The sequence below is a fragment of the Capra hircus genome, chromosome 18 (genome assembly GCF_001704415.2).
Source record: "Capra hircus breed San Clemente chromosome 18, ASM170441v1, whole genome shotgun sequence".
Taxonomy (NCBI): domain Eukaryota; kingdom Metazoa; phylum Chordata; class Mammalia; order Artiodactyla; family Bovidae; genus Capra; species Capra hircus.
The window spans coordinates 10,216,670-10,233,736 of record NC_030825.1 but is presented as its reverse complement, the minus strand read 5'-3'; the positions used below and the strand labels follow the sequence as shown (position 1 = coordinate 10,233,736).

The 17,067-nt window shown below is 41.2% G+C and overlaps 1 pseudogene; it reads left to right on the top strand.

Annotated features, from left to right (window-relative positions):
• LOC102180616 lies at window positions 9,788-12,159 on the top strand (annotated as a pseudogene).

The window sequence follows — 17,067 nt, the reverse complement described above, 5'->3', positions numbered from 1 at the left end:
CTTCGCCACCCATGACAAACTTAAGAGCCACCCATTGAAGATAGAGTGAGTGAGTGAAGTCGCTCAGTCATGTCCGACTCTTTGCGACCCCATGAACTGTAGCCCACCAGGCTCCTCCATCCATGGGATTTTCCAGGCAAGAATACTGGAGTGGGTTGCCATTTCCTTCTCCAGGAAATCTTCCCGACCCAGGGATTGAACCCAGGTCTCCCACATTGTAGGCAGACGCTTTACCATCTGAGCCACCAGGAAGTCCAATTGAAGATATCTCCTACTGAAGATAGGAGAGTCACAAAACAGGAAAAGCTACGATGATTCAGAAATTTGGGAGAAATTTGTTTAATCAGAATACCTGCACTGCAGTTTGACAGAGGTGATAGATAAACTTTGAAACTTGGGGGTTATAGCTTATCATAGCTGATACAATATTAATGTATAGAAATGGTACGGGATTTGGGGGAGAAACAGAGAAGCTAAATGAAAAAATAAGATGGGTGATGAATAAGATGATAATTTAATTGTATTCTGTTGCTCTTGTGAGTTTTTGTTCTTTTAACATTAAAAAGTAAATGTGGTTTATTTTTCCACTGAGCCCAGTAATAAAGTATGAGCCATGAAAGGGAATTAGATGCCCAGTGATTTAGAAAAAGGAAAACATAACTTTAGTTTGACATGATTTCTGTCACAGAGGAGAGGAGAGAGAAAAAAGAAAGAAAAAATACAAAGGAAATTCTCAAGCTGCTCAGAGAATTTAGAGGCATAGACTCAGGCACAGAGAAAGCCCAGGAACTTGGAGGACATATGAGTAGTTTCAAAGGCTGAGAAACATCTTGGATTAGAAAGCCTCAGACCCAGGGAGGGGTCTGCTGAATTCACTGAACCACCAAGGAGTTGACAGAAGACAAAAGCCATATCTCCTCAATGCCCAATCAGAATTTAAGGAAGAAACCAAGCTAGCCTAAACACAAGTGATAAGAAAAGATATGCCAGAAGACCCTCTCCTCCAAAATCACATTAAAACTGCTTTCAGTGGGGCTCCTCAGATCATCAGCATCAGAATCATTAGGAATGCTATTTGAAATGTATTTATATTTATTTATAGTAGTTACAAATGTAAACACCATGAATGTCCATTAACAGGTGAATGGATAGACTAAATGTGCAATATTCATACAATGGAATATTATTCAGTGGTGAAAAAGATGACATACTGATAACCACAACATATATGAATCTCAGTAACTTTATGGTAAGCCAAAGAAGCCAGGAACAGAAGGGTATACTGTACATTTCCATTTATGTCAAACTCTAGAAAAGACAATTGAACCTATAGTGACAGAAAGAGTATCAGTAGATGCGTGGGGTGGGGGAAGAGGAAATGAAAAGTAAGTGGGAAGTGGCACAAGAATGTGGGGAGGTTCTCAACCTTGGTTGAGGTAGTAGCTACAATCGATTATAAATTTGTCTGAATCCATTAAAAGGTTCACTTAAAATGTATTGTTTGTAAAGCATACCTCAATATGGTTAACTTAAACATTAAATTTTATAAAATACAGGTCCATTGTTAGCAAGAAGACTCCAGAAGCAACAAACACACCTACTACTCAGATGCTGGTTTCTAGTCCCATTCTCTAACACAACAAATCAGGACCTCTTGGAGAAATAGCTGGTTCCAGACCATGAGCAGAAATACACAGACAAGCCTTGAGTTTCTCATAGTGCCAAAAAGTGAGGAAGTACTAAAAAAAACAAAAACACAATGATGGAGGTATGTCAAAGAGACACAGGATCAACTGAATCATTCCCAATGGCCAAGGCTGAAATGCTTTGAGCAAGAAAATAAAGTGGTATTAGATATAACCCAAAAGTAAAATATAAAGAACCATGTGTCAGTCAAGCAATCAATCAGTAAGGTAGAATACACAAACCTCTCATAAAGAAAAGTTTCAAATAGTTTCTGTAGATATCCTGCCCACAAGGAGGTGGGGCACAGGTGACTCTAGGTGTGGGCCATGCACAGTGACTTCCTTCTAAAGAGCACAGAATGAAAGAGAGGGGTGTGGAAGTGCCTGGAGAAACCCAACAGGCACAACCTCAGCCATGTGATGAAGGTCAACATCAACAATAAGTCATGTTGATTTTATGTGCTCCGATACCATGTGATGAAAATAGCACCTTACCTCTGTGATTTTCCCCTAAAACCCCAATAATCTCAATACAGCCCTGAGAGAGACATTGGAAAGATCTCAATTATGGGACATTCTACAAAATACCTCACCAGAGCTCGAAATAACTGTAAATGTCATCAAAAACCAAGAGAGGTCTGAGAAACTGTGGCAACCAAGGAGAGATGATGATTAAATGTATTGTGGTACCTGGATGGGATCCTGGGATAGAAAAAGGACACGAACTAAATTTACCAAGTTAATCTGAATAAAGTGTGTGAATAAGAATGTATAATTATTGGCTCATTAATTGTGACAGATGTAAAACATTATTAATAGGAAAAACTGGGTGTGGGGTATATGGGAAATCTCTGTACTATTTTTGCAAACTTTTTGTAAACCTTAAACTATTCTAAAATTAAAAGCTTATTTTAAAAATTGCAGGTCCATTTAATAAGAATCTCCTTGGCCCATGGTGCCCTGTTGAAAAAGTTGCCACTATGAGCCATGGACGACGCCAGGATTCTTGCCTCAGAGGAAAGGAATTCGATCCAGGGCCAGTACGAGGCTTGATCGTGCAAAGCTTTTGTGTAATTTTATTGAACTGTAAAAGAGATACAGAAAGCTTTTGACATAGACATCAAAAGGGGGCAAAAAGAATGCTCCCTTGCTAGTTTAGAGCAAGAAGTTATATACCTATTAGCAAGCTGCTAATTAGAGAAAGGAAATGCCTCAAAACTGAGAGAGTTTCATGAGTCCCCTCACCCACAACATGCATTTTGAGATGGCACTGGCACACGGTGAGTCACCCTGGGCCATAAAACAATTGACATGAATCTTGAAGAAAGGCAGATTTACAAGCAAATACATAGTTTCATTCACATAGCTTAAGAGAACTGAATAAAACCAATACTGGTTCGTTGAGCCATTATCGGTTCTGAGTGTTAGATGGAACCGACTTGAAGAAAGGCAGATTCTAAAGTAAATACATAGTTCATTAACATAGCTTGAGAAAAATATTTCCATAAGAAAAGCACATTGGTTAGCTCAAGGCTTGAGAAGAGTTCCACTGGAGTGGAAGGAAAAGGCTACCCACTCCAGTAATCTGGCCTGGAGAATTCCATGGACTGTATATATAGTCCATGGGGTCATAAAGAGTCAGACACAACTGAGCGACTTTAAATGTAAAAAATAGCTCAAGGCTTGAGAAAAGTTAAGTTCTGGTGGAACCAGGTGTTGTCCTGGCAACACAGAATTTTAAAAGAAACCTCCTTTTAGTTTTGTACAGAGAAGGAAAAAAACGCCTGACACTTGCAGTTTGTTTCCTCCTGCGGCTTAAGAGAGAGAGAAACGTCTGACACTTGCAGTCTACTTCCTCTGCTTGGGGACCCTCGCCTTCCTGCCTGTTATCCTCTCACTGTCACCTGTATCCAACACACTCAGGTGCATCCAAGAAGCCCTAAAGCAGCGGTTCTCAACCTGAGTTGCTCATCAGAATCGAGATACCTGGGCCCCACCCCCTGGAAACTGAGACTCGATCAATCAGCATGAAGAGGGAGCAAACACTGAGCTCGTTGCAGAGGCCTCCTAGTGCTTTTAGTGTGCAGCCCAATTTGACATTAACTGCTTTAGGACATGTAGGATTCCTTCACTCATTCTTTTTTACTTCTACAAACAATATTTCCTCTTTTCTTTCCCTAAAACACATCATGCCTGCGTGGGAAAAAAGAAAAAAAAAAAAAAAAAAAAAAAACTGCCATGGGCCTGCAGAACACAGGAGCCATTCCTGAGGGGTCGTATTACAGCCTTGGGTCACGAGAGCCCAGGCATCTCCCAGCTACACCTTTGTCTATCCCTACTGCACAGCAGGCATGCGCACAAGGCTCTGCTTCCTTCTCCGCACCGTGGGCCACAAGCCTCTTCTTTCCTTGAAGGAGGAAACAGACAGGACAGGCTCCATCTTGAAAGCAGGACTCCATCTTGGGCCGGACTGTGGACTTTGAGCTCTATGCCCAGTATCTATGGAAACGACATACCAACTGGAAAACCAGGCCCTCTGGATGGGAGAGCCCAGAGCTCATACCTAGACTCTCCGTTGCCTAAAAGAATACCCTAATTATCTGTGTAACCAAATAGAATCATAAATTCTATTATGCTTATTGGAGTATGACCACGGGTCTACTGATAATTGTTCACTGTTAACTACCTAGGCTTAAGGCATATGAATCACGGGTTAACTTTGATTGTATCTTTCTTTTCCTTTTTTCAGATTAGTTTCAGGGGATTTGGGGAGGTGGGTTTGGGCATGTACACCTAGGGTATACAAGGTCACAAAAACTTGTGGGGTCCTTGGCTAAGAGGAGACTCTGCCTTGGGCCGCTGGTGTAATAAACTGCACTCCACTATCTGCATTGTCCTTCTGAGTGAGTTTGTTTCCCGGAACGTGTGGCTACAACATCCTGGCTGGACTTTCCTGACTCTTCTGCCTGGAAAACTCTTCCTTATCCTTCAAAACCTAGATCAAATGTCACCCTCTCTGAAGACTTCCCAGATACCAACCTAGAACTTAGTCACTTTCCTCTTTTGTCTTCAACCAGACTTTTCTGATACCTGTCTTATCACCCACGCGCTGGATGGCACTCATGTGTTTGGGGGCCTCTGTCCAGTCACTGAAATGCGAACACTTTGAGGATAAGAATCTGGCACTGACTGTCACTAACACGCCCCCTTCCCTTGGCACAGTGCTGAGCACAGGGTAGTTCCACAATATTCATTCAAGTGAGTGAATGAATAGATGCAATAATGAACAGACTCATTCTGAAGGCCTTAGCCTTGTGTTAGGGGAAATAAAATCCATCAGCTAGAAGATCTTTCTCTGTATCAGATATCATCTGTTTTGTTCATTTGCTCTGAAAACGACATTCAGAGCATTTTCTTTACGTGTTTAAGAACTTCCGACAGCAACTTAATGAGCGGGTTCTCTTACATATAAGCCAGTCTGGATGTCACAGATGCTGCTGGGAATATGAAAACCAAGCAGATACCCCAGACTCCCGCACTGGCCTCGAAGCAGCAAATACCTTGCAAGGAAGAGAGCAAATAGAGGTAGGGCCAGAAGACCTGTGAAAGCCCAAGAGAATTTTCACTGCCCTGTCCTTAGCTCATCCCCTTGTGTGTGTGTGTGTGTGTGTGTGTGTGTGTGTGTGTGTGTGTGTGTGTGTATGCACACTCGGTCATATCCAATTTTTTGCAACCCCATAGACCTCTGAGGTCTACCAGGCTTCTCTGTCCATGGAATTTCCCAGGCTGGAGTGGGTTGCCATTTCCTTCTCCAGGGCATCTTCCTGACCCAGGATCAAGCCCACATCTCTTGTATGTCCTGCAGTGACAGGCAGGTTCTTTACCAGCTGAGCCACCAGGGAAACCCATGACCACCCTACAAAGCAGGCAGGGCAGCTGCTTCAAACCTCTCTTTTTAATGGGAAAAAACTGAGGCTTAAAAAAGCTGAGATGGTAGCCAGTATAGGGACAAAGCCCAAAGCAGCCACCCACCACAGAGAAATTTGTAAAAACTTCATGAGAACCATACACTCAGTTCCATATAGCAAGTCAATACCCCCCAAGCTCATTCAGTGGAGAAACAAAGAATCTGATCGTCCAGTGACAGCAGGAAATATTCTGTGTGCTATAAAAAGAGGATCTAGGGACACAAATCATTTGAGAATCAGGTAAGAGTTATAAAACCTCTTGCCAGATTAAAAAAAAAAAATCCAGTTCTCAAGATTTTAAATAATACCTAGAGTCTAAAAATTCTCTGAAATATAGGCACTATGGAAGGTGAAATGATCCTGGGTAAGAAACCCTGAGCTAGACAGTCCTAGGATTCCTTTCAATCATGACATTCCATAATTTATCTAAAGACAAAAGTGTTTAGTACAGGCTGCACCATTTGTTGTTGTTCAGTCATTAAGCTGTGCCCAACTCTTTGCAACCCATAGACTGTAGCACGCCAGGCTTCTCTGTCCTTCACTATCTCCCAGAGTTTGCACAAACTCATGTCCATTGAGTCGGTGATGCCATCCAACCATCTCATCTTCTGTTGCTCCCTTCTCATGCTGCCCTCAATCTTTCCCAGCATCAGGGTTTTTCCCAGTGAGTCGGCTCTTCGCATCAGGTGGCCAAAGCATTGGAGCTTCAGCTTCAGCATCAGTCTTTCCAATGAATATTCAGGGTTGATTTCCTTTAGGAGTGACTAGTTTGATCTTGCAGTCCAAGGGACTCTCCAGCACCACAATTCGAAAGCATCAATTCTTCAGCACTCAGCCTTCTTTATCGTTCAACTCTCACATGCGTACATGACTAATAGAAAAACCATAGTTTTGACTACATGGATCTTTGTCAGCAAAGTGATATCTCTGCTTTTTAACACACTGTCTAGGCTTGTCATAGTTTTACTTCCAAGGACCAAGTGTCTTTTAATATCATGGCTGTCGTCAATGTCTGAAGTAAATTTGGAGCCCAAGAAAACAAAATCTGCCACTATTTCCATTGTTTCCCCATCTATTTGCCATGAAGTGATGGGACCGGATGCCATGATCTTCGTTTTTCTGAATGTTGAGCTTTAAGCCAGCTTTTTGCTCTCCTCTTTCACTTTCATCAAGAGTCTCTTTAGTTCATTTTTGCTTTCTGCCATTAGGGTAGTATCCTCTGTATATTGGAGGCTGTTGATATTTCTCCCAGCAATCTTCATTCCTTGGTGGCTCAGAGAGTAAAGAATCTACGCGCAATGCAGGAGACCTGGGTTCTATCTCTGGGTTGGGAAGATCTCCTGAAGGAGGGCATGGCAATCCACTCCAGTATTCTTGCCTGAAGAACCCCCATGGACAGAAAGCCTGGTGGGCCCCAGACCATGGACTGCAAAGAGTCAGACACAACTGAGCAACTAAGCACACTATCTTCATTCCAGCTTGTGATTCATCAGCCCTACTCTGCATATAAGTTAAATAAGCAGGGTGACAATATATAGCCTTGATGTACTCCTTTCTCGATCTTGAACCATGTCTGTTGTTCCATGTCCAGTTCTAACTGTTGCTTCTTGACCTGCCTAGAGGTTTCTGAGAAGGAAGGTAAGGTGGCCTGGTATTCCCATCTCTTTAAGAATTTTCCAGTTTGTTGTGATGCACACACATAAAAGGCTTTAGTGTATCCAGTGAGGCAGAAGTAGATGATCTACTGGAGTTCTTTTGATTTTTCAATGATCCAACAGATGTCAGCAATTTGTTCTCTTGTTCCTCCGTCTTTTCTCAATCCAGCTTATACATCTGGAAGTTCTCAGTCCACGTACTATTGAAGCATACACAACCTTCGTGTACCACTTCTAGATCTACGTGCTACATGAATTCATCTAAAAATCTGGATCTTCTTGGTTCATCTTTCTTGGACCTTGGTTATGTCCTCAACCAGGCTGTCTCCTCATTGGGGCAAGATGGCCACCAGCTGCTCCAGACTCACATCTACCCTTTCAGTAACTCCAGAAGAAGCAGCAAGCTTCTTTTCCATTGTTTCAGGATCATCCTGTTTGGAATACCTCAAGTCATTTACCAATCCTTGAACAAATCTCTAAGCCAGAGTGACAGTGTGTTCTAATGGGCTTCAGTTTCAGATCTACAACAAGATCTAGAGCTGATGAGGCTAGCCATCCAGGGGAGGCTCCCTGAGAAAAACCAGTGTGTTATTACCAGCAGAAATGAGAAAGTGATACTGAATGAGCCAAATCGATCTATGTCCATTACAATAAAATAAACAGTAATCATATCTCATGGGCTATAGCCATGTAGAGTGGACCTAGCACACGAATGTTTATTCAGTGCTGGTCTGGATAACTTATTACATAGACATGTTTGTCCAAAGGCGTGGACCACCATCCCCATAAGAGCCCTGTTTGTTCTTTTTTTTTTTTTTTTAATTTACCTCCTTTCAAGAGAACAGTCCCAGTAACAGAAGCCCTCCCATCTCCTTCAGTCCTGTCTCTGCCAGTCAACAGCCACTGCTAAAGGTAGAAGAGAAAAATCTCCTGTCACCTTGATAGGCCTCCTGCTCAGGTGTATTTTTGTTCCTTTACCTAACCCTGAAGGCGATCTTTATTTTCTCCCCTACTGAGTGGTTTGATGACTGTCTGCTCTAATCATTAAAGAGACTTAGAAATTTGCTAGGGGAAAAACTGTAATCCTTGCAGAACAGGAATATCTGAAGTGCTTTTTCTATTAATGACCTTGGCCCTGAAAAGGAATCTGAGCACCAGTGATATATTGCCAGCCTCCAGGCCTGGAGAATGAAGACTTGCTTCTCTGCCTCCTTGTCCTCCATCAGCAGCTGGCCTCAAGGCATCACCGGTCTCGATTAGACCAAGACAAGTGCTTTCAAGTCCATTTCCTATTTCCAGCCCATTCTGGGCCACAGCCCAGCTCAGGTAAGCTCCCTACTCTTGCCATAATTCAAACAGCCACCCCAGAAGTCCCAGAAGAAATGATCTGCCTGCAGCCTTGAAGCTTTGTCTGAGGAGAACTCAACTCCTTTTTAGGATAGAAAGGGAAGAATACTTAGTGTAAATGAGAATTAAAAGGTATGAAAACTAAGAGCTGTTATCTAGGCAACCAAATTCTTTCTTCTTTCCTAAAAGCAAGGAAGAGAGTCCAGTGGTGATTTCTTCAACACTAAAACCTGCTTGTCCCCTGTTCAAATCCTTCTCTGGCTCCCTAATGTCTTTGAGATAAAAATCAACCTCTTGAGTATACCTCCCAGGCCCTGTGTGATCTGGCTCCTACTTCATTTCTAGTCTCAGGTCTGTTCGTTTTATCCCTCCACTTTGTTTCACTGTGTCTTAAAAAAACCCATCTTGCTCTTGCCAGAAAGCTAGCTTATTCTCCCTATTTAACATGTTTCTCTGCTTGGTTACTGTATTAGTTTCCTTTTGCCCCTCTAACAAATTACCACAAGCTTGCTGGCTTGAAACAACATAAATGTTTAAGGATACAGGCTGGAGACATCTGAGAATATCCCAATTTGCAAATTTCATCCCTCTTCATTCCATGTCACTTCTATAACAACATTTGTGAAGTTAATTTATTCTATTTTTCTAACAATTACTGAGGGAACAGTAATAAAATATCCCAGTGTGATTCTGGAGTTTTTCCATTTATCACTTTAGTTATGTCATTTTTTGCTTCAAATATTAAGCTCTTTTAACAGGTACATGAACATATATGATGGTTAAGTCTTCCCAACAAACTGACAATTTAATTAATATGAAATATCCACTTTACTTTTGGCAATGCTCGTCTAACCTGACATCTACTTTGTATAATATTTACATAGCTGCATCCTCTTTCTTAAACTGTCAACCTTATGTATTTTCTTCCACTGTTTTACCTCCAATCTATGTCTTTATATTTAAACTGTTTCTGTCATGAATGACATATAGTTGCTGCTGCTGCTAAGTCGCTTCAGTCGTGTCCGACTCTGTGTGACCCCATAGACGGCAGCCTACCAGGCTCCTCCATCCCTGGGATTCTCCAGGCAAGAGTACTGGAGTGGGTTTCCATTTTCTTCTCCAATGCATGTAAATGAAAAGTGAAGTGAGGTCGCTCAATCATGTCTAACTCTTAGCGACCCCATGGACTGCAGCCCACCAGGCTCCTCCGTCCATGGGATTTTCCAGGCAAGAGTAATGGAGTGGGGTGCCATTGCCTTCTCCAATGGCATATAGTTAGGTCTTACTTTTTATCTAATCTGACATCTCTGCCTTGTAATGTACTGTTCTGTTTCTTTAATGTAGTTGTTTGTTAGCATATGTTTAGGTCCACCATTTTTTATCCCCTTGCCATTTATTCCATTTACTCCATCTACTGTGTTGGCCAAAAAGTTCATTGGGATTGTCCCATAAAATGTTATAGAAAAACCTAAATGAACTTTTTGGCCAACCCAATATTTCATCTGTTCCTTTGTTCCTTCTTTTCTCCATTATTATTTGAGTAAACTGAGTACTTTTTAGTATTGTGTTTTCTTTCCTTTGACTTTTGAACTATATCACTTTGTGTTATTTTCCTTAGCAACTTCTCTAGAGTAACACTGTCTATTAGAAATACAATGTGAGCCACACATGTAACATTTACAGAATATCTCGATTTTTAGTTCACACATTACCAAACTTAAAAGCAGTTAAATTAATTTAATAATATATTAACCTAACATAACCTAAATATTATCACTTTAATGTGTAATATGATATTTTAGATTCTAAAATTACATTCATACTATCTTTGAAATCTGATCTGAATTTTTATACCTGTAGCACATCATAACTGTTAAAGTGAAAGAGAGTTCTGTAAAAACAATAAAATGGTGCCTCATAGAAGAATGCAAACACCACTTCAGTTTTTCATTTAAATTTAAGTAATTAAATGACAAATTCATCTCCTCGGTTTCATTAGACACATTTCAAGTGCTTAGTAGCCCCATGTGGCCAGTGACTGCTGTATTGAACAGAACAGCTCTGGAGTTCACAATATGTACATTTAATTTATCACAGTCCAGCCTAAAATAATATTAAGTTCTTAATTAGCAATGAAGTTTTCCCACAACAGCACAATTCCATTCATCCTTCCTCATACTTTGTGCTATATTCACATATCTTTTTCTTCCTCTATGAATATAGACCTTGCAACACAAGGTTATGATTTTTGCTTTAAGCATCCTGTAGTCACCCATCAAAAAATGGACAGAAGATCTAAATAGACATTTCTCCAAAGAAGACCTACAGATGGCCAAAAAGCACATGAAAAGATGCTCAAGATCGTACATTATCAGAGAAATGCAAATCAAACCTATAGTGAGGTACCACCTCACACCAGTCAGAATGGCCATCATCAGAAAGTCTAAAACAATAAATGCTGGAGAAGGCATGGGGAAAGGGGGACCCCTCCTATACTGTGGGTGAGAATGTAAATTGGTATAGCCACTATAGAGAACAGTATGGAGGTTCCTTAAGGAACTAAAACTAGAACTACCATGTGATCCAGCAATCCTTCTCCCGGGCAAATATCTGGAGGAGATACATGTACTCCTATGTTTATAGCAGCACTATTTACAATAGCCAAGACATGGAAACAACCTAAATGTCCACTGAGAGATGATCAAATAAAAATGCGGTAGGAAGAGGGCTCCAAAGATGGGAAGTGAAGTCAGTGCCTTAGTAGCCAAGGAGAACTGTAGAAGGAAGAGTCAAATGTTGACAGAGATCTATGATTCAGTTGCAGTTTCATACTGCGGTCTCCCTAAGGAGTTGGCTTTTCAGTGAGGATGACAATGGAATAGATGAAGCTGAGACCACTTCTGTGGTTTCTATGACCCTCTATGCAGTCATGTATCCTGTGTTTAACGAGATAAAATGAGTAAATCTGTCTGTAGCTCAGACACTGAGAGAAGCTTTCATCAAGGCTGAAAAAAGAAATCCCATGACTCATACAAGACATCATTATGAAAATTTTAGGGACAAAAAAGTGTAGAAGTCAACTTCACAGAGTCCCTTCTTTAAATGACAGCTGATGATGTAGAAGAGTATATGATTAAACGACCAGAGCCAGAATTCCAAGACCTAAATGAAAAAGCACAAGCACTTAAACAAATTCTCGGTAAGATCCCAGATGAGATACATGACAGAGTGAGGTTTCTGCAGACAGTCAAGGATATAGCACGTGCAATAAATAAATAAAAAGTGATCAGTGTCTTCAAGAAATATCAGTACCAGAACCACAGGGCACTTGAACACCAAAAGAAAGGGTCTGTGAAGTACTCTAAAAGTTTCAGTGGTACTCTGAAAACCTGTTTTAAAGATGACAAGGTAATAAATGTGTTCATAAGTGCCAACAAACTAATTCATCAAACTGACTTGATACTTCAGACCTCAAAACTATGGCCTGAAACTTGTATATGTTAACAGATATACTTCTCAGTGGCAGCATTGGATTGTCTGTATCCATAAACTTTAAAGTTTGACTGTATAAATTATCAGTCCCTTCTGAATGGATCTAATAATCCAGAATGTTGAATGGGATTACTGGCATATTATACCATGTTTTTGCAAAATATAGCTTAATCATAATCAGTCTGAAGATTTTACATCACTTTTGCTATTATCACTCTTTTAAGAATGCTAAGCCAAAAGAATTTATGCCTTACATGTCATTATATAACTTTCCTTGAAAGAATTATAAATATTGAGGTTTGTTTCTGACATTTTAACTTGAAAGTGATATGCTACAAGACAGTACTTTAACAACATTTGCTGCCAAATATTCAATAAATAGTTTACATCTGTTAAATATTTCTTTACTTGAAAATATGTGCATATATATATATATATATATATATATATAATCAGAAGACCAAGATGACTGTGTAATGTCTAAAGAGTTCTAACAGGAGTTTATTAGCAGTTTATCAGATAATAAAGCAGTAAGAATTCCTATTTTTCTGTCCTTAATCATTCTGGGCAAAAACTAGTTAATGGAGATACTTTTGCTAGTTATTATGTCTGAGATACTGAGTATTTTTCCAAACTTTGTTTTAAGAGACTTATGAGAAGCAGATGGCAGTTTACAGCATCTTCACACTATACTGCCACTTTTGAACACTATAATGATGTAAGATTAACTCTTTCTGATTTGCTGGGCCCTATAAGCTCTGCTGAAGCCTGGCTTGAAGAATTTTGAGCATTACTTTACTAGCGTGTGAGATGAGTGCAATTGTGCGGTAGCTCGAGCATTCTTTGGCATTGCCTTTCTTTGGGACTGCAGTGAAAACTGACCTTTTCCAGTCCTGTGGCCACTGCTGAGTTTTCCAAATTTGCTGGCATATTGAGTGCAGCACTTTCACAGCATCATCTTTCAGGATTTGAAAGAGCTCAACTGGTATTCTATCACCTCCACTAGCTTTATTCGTAGTGATACTTTCTAAGGCCCACTGACTTCACATTCCAGGATGACTGGCTCTAGGTGAGTGATCTGGTATTCCCATCTCTTTCAGAATTTTCCACAGTTTATTGTGATTCACACAGTCAAAGGCTTTGGCATAGTCAATAAAGCAGAAATAGATGTTTTTCTGGAACTCTCTTCCTTTTTCCATGATCCAGCAGATGTTGGCAATTTGATCTCTGGTTCCTCTGCCTTTTCTAAAACTAGCTTGAACATCCATCTAGTCAAGGCTATGGTTTTTCCAGTAGTCATGTATGGATGTGAGAGTTGGACTGTGAAGAAAGCTGGGCATCAAAGAATTGATGCTTTTGAACTATGGTGTTGGAGAAGACTCTTGAGAGTCCCTTGGACTGCTAGGAGATCCAACCAATCAATCCTAGAGGAAATCAGTCCTGGGTGTTCTTTGGAAGGACTGATGCTAAAGCTGAAACTCCAGTACTTTGGCCACCTCATGCCAAGAGTTGACTCATTGGAAAAGACTCTGATGCTGGGAGGGATTGGGGGCAGGAGGAGAAGGGGGCGACAGAGGATGAGATGGTTGGATGGCATCAGCAGCTCGATGGACGTGAGTTTGAGTGAACTCCAGGAGTTGGTGATGGACAGGGAGGCCTGGCGTGCTGCAATTCATGGGGTTGCAAAGAGTCAGACACGACTGAGCGACTGAACTGAACTGAACTGAATAAGCTCTGCACCTTTCTTCCATGAATAGCCACAACTATAGTAATTTGAAGCCATACCGGTGCTAGTTGCACACATGGAGCACAGAAAGATTGGTACCTATTCCAGATGAGCCACCTGATATGTAGCAAAGCTGGAATTCCAGTGCTGACCCGGAGCCCATGCTGTCAGCCAATGTGTTATGTTGCTACCAGCATACAGAGAAAAAACTGACAGTGGACAATTTGCCTACCTACAAATCCTCTACTGCTCTCAAGATGCCCCTCTCCTTGTCAGGTGTGAAATCTGCCCAGAAGAGTAGTCCCACACCCTAGACATCACTGAAGTAGCTTGAGTCCCAAGCAGGAAATCCCACAGTATTCCCAGACCTAAAGCCACAGGAGTAAGGAAAACACTGTCCTTTTACAATAAGCTTAGGGTTCTTCCCCTGTTCTGGGTGCATCAGCCACCCCTGCTTTTGACTCCTGCTTTACCCCACTACTTCTCTCTCCCCTTTTTGTCATTAATTACCTCTGCAGACTTCTGGTGTCTTCAAGCCAATAGCTCTGAGCTCATTCTGTCTACCCAGAGTCTGGTTGCTCTTAACCTACACTCTGCCTCCAGTCACAAGTTGCAAAGCCCTGCATCCCACAGATCAGTGATAACACTCAGCCTCTTCTGATGTGCCAGGACTAGAACTGTTTCCTCCTGTGTCCCTTTCACCCTGTACGACACCTGTATGGATGCTTTGGAATCCGATCAGACAAGAAAATGAGCAAAGTTCTCACTGCAGTGGGCAGCAGACATGGGGATTCTGTCAGAAAAGCATTTGCTCTTTGGGATGACATAATTCAACCACTGCAGAGACACTCTGAAGCTCTCTTAAATGAACCAAATGGCATCTTTAGAAAGCTTTTGAGATTGCCCACATCCAGCATCACTAGGTTATTTCTAAACATTTCAAAAGCTATGTTTGCATTCAAAATATATTGTACTTTTATATGACTCAGTTGGCTCATACCCCAACCCCATTTTATGGTTAAAGAGAATGACGCTGAGAGGTTCTAAATTATCTACTTTACATCAGTGGCTCTCAAAATTTAGTACATGTAAGATACACTTCAGGCGAGAACAAAAATGGGTTTGCTGTTCTAGTTTTTTAAAATTTGCATTTTCCAAAAAGGAATCTTCATTTCTGCCCCACTCCCCTCATGTCACCATTCATTTATTGTGATACTGCTAGCCCAGTACTTTGAGAAATACTACAGCAGAGTAAAGAAGGGAATCTGTGGATAGAATTCAGTGGTCTAAGCACCTAAAAAGGAAAAAAGCTCCCCATCTTTGTTTTCAGGATCTTCTAAGTGAAATTTAGCATTTCTTTCAATAATGAACAAGAGCAGCAGAACATAGTTATATTAACAGTGTCTGTGATGTTGTTGTCAATACAAGTTACAGATATTTTTATATCACACGTGTTTTGCAGGACTTCAAAATACCTTTTACCTTTCACCAGTTCTTCAAAATTACAGTTATTGTGAGACTTGCTATTATCACATCAATGTGGTTTTTAAAAAAAAGAAAAACATGGCAAATTTCATGTTATTGAGTATTCTTTTTTCTAATATTTGTCTTAGTTACAGCACGTGGGATCTTCAGTCTTTGTTGCGGCATTCAGGATCTTTAGTTGCAGCGTGTGACCTCTTAGTTGCAGCATGTGGGATCTAGTTCCCTGACCAGGGATCAAATCTGGGCCCCCTGCTTTGAGAGCATGGCGTCTTAGCCATTAGGCCACCAGGGAAGCCCCTCGATATTCTGATAATTGTAGTTTAATAGAATTAGCATCTTTTGTAATCCAACATATATTTTATGCATTTAAAAACATTATTCTGAGAAAGGTTGTACAGGCTTCAGCAGACTAGTTAAAGGGTCTTTGAAAGTGAAAGAACACAAAGTTTAGGATCCTCTGTTCTCAGACCTCCCCCTCACTACCTCTAACTGCCACAATGGTCACCTGACTAGAGAATGGTCTCCCTCTTAAAAAACAGCCAGCTTTCAGACTGGAGAGACTCTGAGGATTAAAGGAGTAGAATCTAGGCTGCAGTGAATTCCACTGAAAGCCACAGACAGACATGAAGAAGTTGAGAGAGCTGGTGTGCAGAGAGCAGGCACAGTGACGGAAGTAGAAACTAGCTCCATGAACTCCAATCTATGGTCTGAGATGGGCTAAAAGAGAAAGACCATTCCAGCCGCTCCGTGGCCCAACTGTACTTCCTGTCTTAGACCTGCGTGAGATTCGCTTCTCTCCCTATAATCCATCTCCCTCCCCTGTCCTAGTTGGGATTTCTGCTCCTCATGACCAAGGCCTTGAATGCAACTGCCCACGTGACCCTTATTCCTCATTTCAGCATCTGTCTGTATTCATTCACAGCATCACTTAAGTCACATCATGGTGAAGAGTCTGTATGTTTAATTCAGACGTGCTGAATGCATCCTCCACCACTTTCTGGTTTAAGAACATAGGCAAGTGGCCTAGAACTTTCTGTGCCTCCTTGTCTTATCTGGGAAAATGGGAACACTAACAGTATTTACCTAAGGTGAGCATTCAATGAATTAATATATCTTAAATATACGCCTGATAGGGAGCAAGTGCTTGGCAATTGCACACAATCATGATGTCCACTGTCCACAAGTCACAGGGCTTGGACTGTGCATCATCTGTGCCTGCTCACCACAGTTTTCGGCACCTCCCTAGTTAGAGCTAACAAGGATGGACAGGCTTCATCTGGGACAAAGTGCCCCCACAAATTGGCATTTTCCATCAGCAAGCTTAGACTTGCTTTTTGTAAAAAGTTTCCATAACATGAAGATTCTCAGAGTCCCGTTCAATGGCTTTATTTTATATAAGATCATTGTTTCTCATATGCTAAGGCTTCTCTGCTTGTCTGGGCCAAAATTACGCTATCTCCCATATCAAGCAGTTGGCTCAGACTTGCTAAGACTGGGACACCCTTATCATACGGGGTGTGCTGGATACATGTGAGGAGCTACACACTCACAGGGGAGGACAGTTACTAGACTATTCCTGAACTGAACACAGTAGCTCCGAGAAAGGACAGCCACCTCTCCAGGCTAACCACCTCATCATGCACATCTCCTCCACCATGTGACCCTGAACTCTTCCTCTCTTATTTACAAACACCGTCCAGCCCCAGGTT